The sequence below is a fragment of the Polypterus senegalus genome, chromosome 12 (assembly GCF_016835505.1).
Source record: "Polypterus senegalus isolate Bchr_013 chromosome 12, ASM1683550v1, whole genome shotgun sequence".
Classification (NCBI taxonomy): Eukaryota; Metazoa; Chordata; class Cladistia; order Polypteriformes; family Polypteridae; genus Polypterus; species Polypterus senegalus.
In genome coordinates this window covers 69534014-69542037 of record NC_053165.1, presented here as the reverse complement: position 1 = coordinate 69542037, position 8024 = coordinate 69534014, and positions in this window count along the sequence as shown.

Sequence of the window (8024 nt, the reverse complement as noted above, 5' to 3'; positions counted from 1 at the left end):
TGTCCCAGGGCTGGCAAAAATCAGTTAACTACGGTCTGATGATTACCAGTATCTGATGTACTTTAGGGACATTCAGCTTGCGTCATAAGATGTTTATCAGCATAATACACAGGCGTTGCAGTGGTAGTGCTGCTGCTTTGCAGTAAGGAGGCTGTAGGTTTGCTTCCTGTGAGGAGAGCGCTTTGAGTAGTGAGAAAAAATTAATACATTACTTGCTTAAGTTGCATTTGGCTTAAACATTAAGGGATTTTTAGGTTCACATTTTAAAGCAATGTACTCACTGCAAAGGCTGGTGTCATTAAGACAAAATGAAAAGCAAGCTTTAAAGTTTGAAAAGACTACATATCGGGAAAAAAGAAACCAGTTATATACTGTAATTTATTAATGAAATATAAACAACCCTTTAATACTTCTGAACATTTTTTTGTAATCAGCTTAAAGTACTAAATAGTTTGTGTCTATCTATCACAGCTCTTGTCCAGAGTATTGAACAGTTTTTAATTATTGCTGGATTCCAAATATTTACACATCTTGTTCCATTCTTTATTTTTTCAAACCCACATACTAAAAAATATAAACTGCAAGGGATATTTTTTAGTCAGCAGATTTTTTGTAAAGTTATAAGTATGTAAGTTTTCAGTCCCCTACACAAATCTGGATACGTTGCCTTTTGTCATCATAACAGCTGTCCGGCTTTTGCCATCAGTGTTCTACCTGCTTGTTGGGTTTGGCCATCCCTCTTTGGCAGATTTGCTCCAAATTTATTTTGTGCTACAGATTCTTTTTTCTCACCATTGCTGCTTTGGTCTTGGGATCTTGCAAACAGTTAAAATCTTCCTTAAGCTTATCTTCTTATTTGACTGAATCAAACTCCTTTCAATATTTTTACAGCACCATGCTCCATCTATTTCTGCTTTCATTCTAAACAGTTGCTCTGACCCACATTATAATGCTGCCACCACCATAATTCACTGAAGGGATTCAGTTTGGCAATGGTGGTGTTGGTTTGCCCCACAATACCCTTTATCAAGTCAACTGGTACATATTTCACTTTCTAGCAAACTTCATTTGGGTCTGGAGATTATCATGCTTCATTATTTGCTTCTCTCACAAACGCTGGTATTTTGATGAGCTAGCTGCCCTGTGCACCATTACTTTATTACATTCTTTATTCAGATACCTAAATCTGACAGAGAATTCCTCTGAAGGCTGTACCTCTCCAGATGGAGACCCAAACTCTCTGATTTACTTTTCTACTCTTTTCAATCTTCAGTTATTTTGAAATGTCTTATTTCAACACAACAGAGGCTAATAGAATAGCAATGATTTTATCCATAGGGTGATATTTTTGTTCTTGTGATTGATTGATTTGAACAAGCCAGATTATCCAGCATCCTTGCTTAAATCATACAGCTTTGCAAGACCACCAAGATCCTACAATACCAGCCTTCTAAGCATTACAAAGACTAATTTTTTTCCATTTCAGGATGAATATTCATTTTTAACTTTTGCGTCCTGCTCCCTTTCTTCCCAAGTCTGTTTGTCAAGTTCAACTACTGGAATCATTCAAAGCATGCTTAAGTAGGCTAATTAGATACATTTTAATCTTTTTAACTTGTAAGTGTAGTGTATTCTTTGTTTTCCCTGTGTTGTTCTGTAACAACATAATAGAACATATTTCAGTTCAATTCAATTTATTTTCATCGTACTTTAGGTACAATGAGAAGTATTTGTTAATTCTCTCACTGGTGCATAAACATATATTGACAATGCATGTACATACGGCAACAACACAGGACATTCACTTAATTATAAAATTACTTCCTATTTTAATTATTAAATTACTTATTATTTCACCTATATCATCATTTATATGTTTTATTGTTTCATTTTGTTTCCACTTAATTAATCATTCATTTATTGATTCTACTTTACACAATCAGAATACAACTATTTACAGATAACTTTTTCCAGTTTGAGCACAGGCAGGCCAGTTTCTTTCTTGGGGTTACACAGGAAGACAGAGGTGATAACTTGCCCTGCAACTGACTGGTGTCCCATTTGAGACCGGCTCTTACCTCATACCCACCAAAGCCGGAACAGACATGTCAAAAAATTGGCTGACAAAATAGATTTATTATGTCTGTATATTATATGTATCTGTTAATAATAGTGACTGTTTTCTTTGGCTGGTAGGTAATTTTTGCCTGCAATTCTATAAACATACATGAGGTATAACAGTTTTTGGGGGTGGGTGGGTATGTCAATGGACCAGAAAGACTTGTAATCATTGAAAAATATATTACAAAAAAAACAGATGTGTCTTCAGATGTACTGCATTAGAAAAAAACATAGTCATGATTTTACACCTCTGAAAGATATGAATTTTTATTGTATATCCTCACATGGACAGGCTTGCCATGAACTCTGGATCTCTGAGTCAGAAACTAGTTCTGCTAAACTAGAAGTTATTTGGCTCAACAGCTAATTGTGCTTCAATTTGTAAGGATGTCATTTATGCAACAGTGGTTGCTGTCTCTGAGCCTTGTTCCTATAACACTCAACCTTCCTCTAGATTAACCTAGATTATATCACTATTTGTCTCATCTTCTCCTGAGACAGAAATAGCTGTGAGATTGTAAAACAACCCTCCCAGCAAATGATATAGTGACAAAGAAGGTTGACGAAGCAACACAGACAAAAGAAACACAGACTCAGTCGTGACTCTCTTAAAGTTTTTCATGTAAGGAAAACAGATGTTTCAAGGTAAGACAGTTTCGTGAGGTAAGGAAGACAGACACATCATTGTATTCACTAATCACGGTGACGTGTTTCACATGGGTTAACACGTTCCTGTCAGAATTTTGCTAGACTATGTAATGACATTATAAATATATTAGGTTGACCGATGACTCTATGTCCTGTAACACAGTGATGTCTTGAGCCCAAGTTGGTGATGGCTTCCTTGTACCCCATTTATTAGACTAAGAAACTCATTCCCTTCCCATATCACCTGATTCATATAAGGTATATCTTTGAGTCTGTCTGTAAATAAATTACAAATCACACAGATATTAATGATTTACCGTGCATTCATCTTACCTCTAAATAGTCTTTTCAGCTTCTTTGTTCACTCATCCTGGGAAGTGGGCCTCATAAAATGTCAACTTTACTGAAAAGAAATGATAGAAATAATAGAGGAAGCTCTAACCTCTAACACTTCTTAATTCTTAATACACTGAACACTACCCCATATGTGTTGACAGTGGTGTTTTACAGTGTCTTGCAAATGGGAATATAAGACTGCCTTCCTGACAGCTCAGTAAGTATTGGGAATTATAAAATTACAAAGAGAAGCCAAGTAACATTACACATTAATGCATTTGAGTTAGTTGCATTATATTGGTTAAACACAGGACAAAAAAATAATTTGCAGAGTGGAAGTGATTTGCCTGGAGACTGTAACAGGATATAAGGTACCATTTAACTGAAAAATACCAAATGAATGTTCTAATTCCCATTGTCTGGATACTGTCATTGCCACCCTATGATAATATCCCCAGTGCTGATTTCCTGTGTTTATTACAGTCAGTTAAAGGTTTTGGATTTAGACAGGAAATACAAAAGTGAATACAACTATGAAGATTTATGACATCAAGGTTGGGCTATGTTAAAAAAATATCTGCAGACTTACAATTTGATAAATTAGAACAGTTACTTCCTTTCCAGAAGACTTTGGTATTTGAAAGGTTGCAGGTTAACCTTTTAATATAAAAAAATCTCTTTGAAAACTGCACTCTTTCATTAAATGCAGTCAAAGTCTGAAATAATGCTAAAAAATGGAGTAACACATTAAGCCAAAACCCAGACTGAAGAACTTGTTGAATAACAGTTTAAGGGGCATTTAAGGCCTTTGATTACATTCCTGAACTCATGTTTATTTTAACAAAATATCAAGAAAAATAAAAGAATAAGACCATGTAAATAACATTCAAATTCATTCTTTCTTACAGTTTACAAAGGAGTCTTCCCTGGTGCTCTCACATGAGAAAAACAAATGATAGGGTTTTTTGCATTTACTTTAGCCAGCTATACGGCAAGTCTTGGTAATGTAAACTGAAATAGCCTCCCTCTCTCAGAACCTCTGACTGCCATGTAGAGCTAACAAAGAGGACTAAAGCTCCACTGCTTGAGACTTTATTTTAAGAAACCTGACATTCTATCTCCTATGATATATGTTGGGATTAAATGTCTAAATGTTTAACCTTCTATTTCAGTAATTATGTTGTTTCTTGTATTTTCAGTACCATTTTAAAATTTTATGTTGTTTTATTCATTTGGCCTTTCCCTGCAACGCTGAGTGAAAAGTACAGACCAGCCCTGAACATTCATATATAAGCCAATTTATAAATAACAATTAAACATGCATGTCTTTGGAATGTGGGAGGAAACGGATAGCATTTAGAAAGGAAAAAAAAAATCTCACCCAGCCACAGGGAGAATATGTAAATTCATATAAAGAACAAACAAGTGCAGAATTTGAACATAACATGCTGAATGAGCATTACTCACTAATGCAAGACCATGCCATCTTTGCTTTCAGTATATCTAATCAACTTAGTATAAAACTAATTACAATACCACTATAATTATGAATTAGTAAAATAATAAGACTATTTAAATAACACTTTACAGTAAAACAGACTAATTGACTATGGCCAGCAGAGGTCCCTATAGTGCTGAACCAGGCTTTAGGTTTTAATCTGTATGAAACGTTCAAGTCTTCCCAAAGACAGGTTTGGTCTCTAGACTATAGAAATAACATAAAAGTGGTAAACAATTTAACAGCTCCACAATTTATTCCAGGAGTCTGCGATATTAATAATGTATAATAATAATAATAATAATAATAATAAATTTTATTTATACAAGGCACCTTTCTGAGAACCCAAGGACACCGAACAAACAATAAATAAATAAATAAAAAGACACATTAAAACATCAGAAAATACAGAATATATAAAAATTAAAACCAAACAAAGCTACTGTAATCAAAGACATTTTAAACAGATGCGTTTTAAGTTTACATTTGAAGGATGAATATGATTTGATATTTCTAAGCTCAGCAGGTAATGAATTCCAGAGCTTGGGAGCAGAACAGCTGAAGGTTAGACAGGCAAGAGGGACGGTCAGGTGGATGGAGGAAGAGGATCTAAGGTTATGGGAGGGAATGGCAACATGAAGAAGGTTGGACAGATATGGAGGGGCGAGGTTAAGAATGTCCTTAAATGTTAATGGCAGAATTTTAATATCAGTTTAAAACTTAATCGGGAGCCAATGAAGCTGCTGCAAGACCGGAGTAATATGGTGAATTGATGAGGTTTGCGTAATGATGCGAGCTGCAGAATTCTGGACTAGCTGAAGCTTATGGAGAGATTTATTAGAGAGACCAATGAGGAGTGAATTGCAATAGTCCAGACAAGAAGTAACAAGACTGTGAACAAGAATGGCAATGGTATGGGTAGTGAGGGAGGGGCAGATGTGATTAATATTACGTAGGTGGAAGTAAGCAGACCAGATGATGGTATTAATGTGAGATTGGAAAGATAGACTACTGTCAAGGATGACACCCAGACTCTTGACCTGAGGTGATGGGGAAACAACAGAGTTATCAATTACAAGAGAAAGATTATTGGCTTGGGATAATGATGATTTTGAGCCATCGAGGAGAACCTCAGTTTTGTCACTGTTTAAGAAAATTTGAAGAAAACCAGGATTTAATTTCAGCAATGCAGTCAATAAAAGAAGATGGTGGAAAGGAAGAGGTGAGTTTACTAGCAAGGTAGAACTGGGTGTCATCACCATAACAGTGAAAATTAATTTATATTTATGAAAGATATTGCCAAGGGGAAGAAGGTAAATAATAAAAAGAAGAGGTCCCAGGATAGAGCCCTGGGGCACACCTGAGGTAACAGCGGTGGGTTGGGATGTGAAAGTTTTAAGCTGAATGAACTGAGTGCGGGCTGAGAGGTAGGATCTGAACCAATCAAGTGGAGTGTGGGTAATGCCAGTCAAAGATAATCTATTAAGGAGAGTGGTATGACAAATAGTATCAAAGGCCGCACTGAGAACAAGGAGGATGAGAATAGAAATTAAACCGGAGTTAGCAGCCATAACAAGGTCTTTGGCAATTTTAACAATTGCCGTTTCTGTACTGTGAAGGGGGAGAAAACCAGACTGGAACTTTTCATATAGATTATTATGAGATAAGTGGGAGTGAAGTTGGATAGCTACTATTTTTTCAAGAATTTTGGAGATAAAGGGCAAATCAGAAATATGGCGAAAATTATTGAAGTTAGTAGGATCAGCACCAGGTTTTTTCAGTATTGGAGTTATTGCAGCAGTTTTAAAAGAAGAAGGAACAGTACCAGTAGTGAGAGAAGAGTGAATTATGGCAGAAGTGAGAGGGACCAAAGAGGGGAGGCAGGCATTAACTAGAACTGTGGGAAGGGGATCCAGCTAACAAGTAGATGACTTCGATTTACAGATGAGATCTGAGATTTCTGGGGGTGGGAAGCTGGAAAGAAGAAAAAGAGTGAATAGGTGAGTGTAGTTCAAAAGAAATACAGGGACAATCTGGACCGAGGTGCTGATGTATCCTCTGGATTTTCTCATTAAAAAAGGACATAAGAGAATTACAGAAAGCAGTCAAGTAAAGGCAAGATGGTAAAGAGTCAGGAGGTTGTGTAACATTAAGTAATGAAAACAAAGACTTGGTGTTACCTTTATTACAAGAAATTAACTGAGTGCAATTGTTAGTTTGGGTTTGTTCTATATAGTCCTTGTAATAAAGTAAATGATTTTATGCATCTCTTTGTGGACAAAGAGTCCAGTTTTTTATATTAACTATAAAGCAAGATCAATCAAACTGAATCTTTTCAGTTTAAGAAAACAGTAATTAAGAGGTAATGTGAGTTTGTGTATGCATGCTCTGTAATGGGCCGGGGACCATTTTGACTCCTGCCTTATCTTATGTCTGTATGAAAACAAGTGTTTGAAATATTGAATGGAAAAGGTGGCTGCAAGCCACCACCTTAAATAAGCATCTTGAACAAGAACATGCATGCAAAGGGTACTTTTAACACAAATCTAAATAACTCTCTTTAGATAGAAAACTGTAAATAAATGGATCAAGTTACCAAGAAGTGTAAGCAAAGATTAACATATTTGTGACCTTCCGATCTTAAACTGATAATGTTTTACTAATTTCAATTGATTAGGAAAAAGAAAGCTGTTCTAGGATGTTTGGCATATTTTAATAAAAAAAAATGTTTTACTCTTGCCATGAAGAGCCATTATTACATCCAACCAGTCTCTCAACTTTCTAGTTTTTTTCTAACATGCAGAAAGGGCAACCATATTCTTATGTAAGTAAAGCAAGCACAGAAAATGCTAGTACTTTATTACAAAGACTGAAGCTGGGCATAGCTACGCCCTGCTGTCCTACTTAATATAAAAATGTCACTACATTTTGAGTCAGAAAAAAAGCATTTCAGAATGCACAATACAAACTGTGCAGCAGATGGGCTACAACAGCAGAAGACCTGTAGGGTTCCACTCCTGTCAACTAAGAAAAGAAAGATAAGGCTGCAGTGGGCACAGACTCACCAAAACTGGACATCTTAGCCTGAAGACTCTTGATTTCTGAGGCCCACAGACGAAAGGGTGAGATTTTTGGCTGGTGGTGATGCAATAATGTGGGGGTATGTTTTTTGGCATATGTCAATCAGTCATTAAATACAATGGCCTATTTGGATATCGTTGCTGACCACGTGCATACCATCATGGCCACAGTTTACCCGCCTTCTAAGCGCTACTTCCAGCACGGTAATGCATCAAGTCTCAAACTAGTTTCATGAACATGATATGAGTCCAGTGTTCTTCAGTGGTCTTTACTGTTCTGTGCTATGGTCTCTTGGGAAAGCAATGTTAGCTCAAAAGACACATAATGCCTGAAAAGCTTG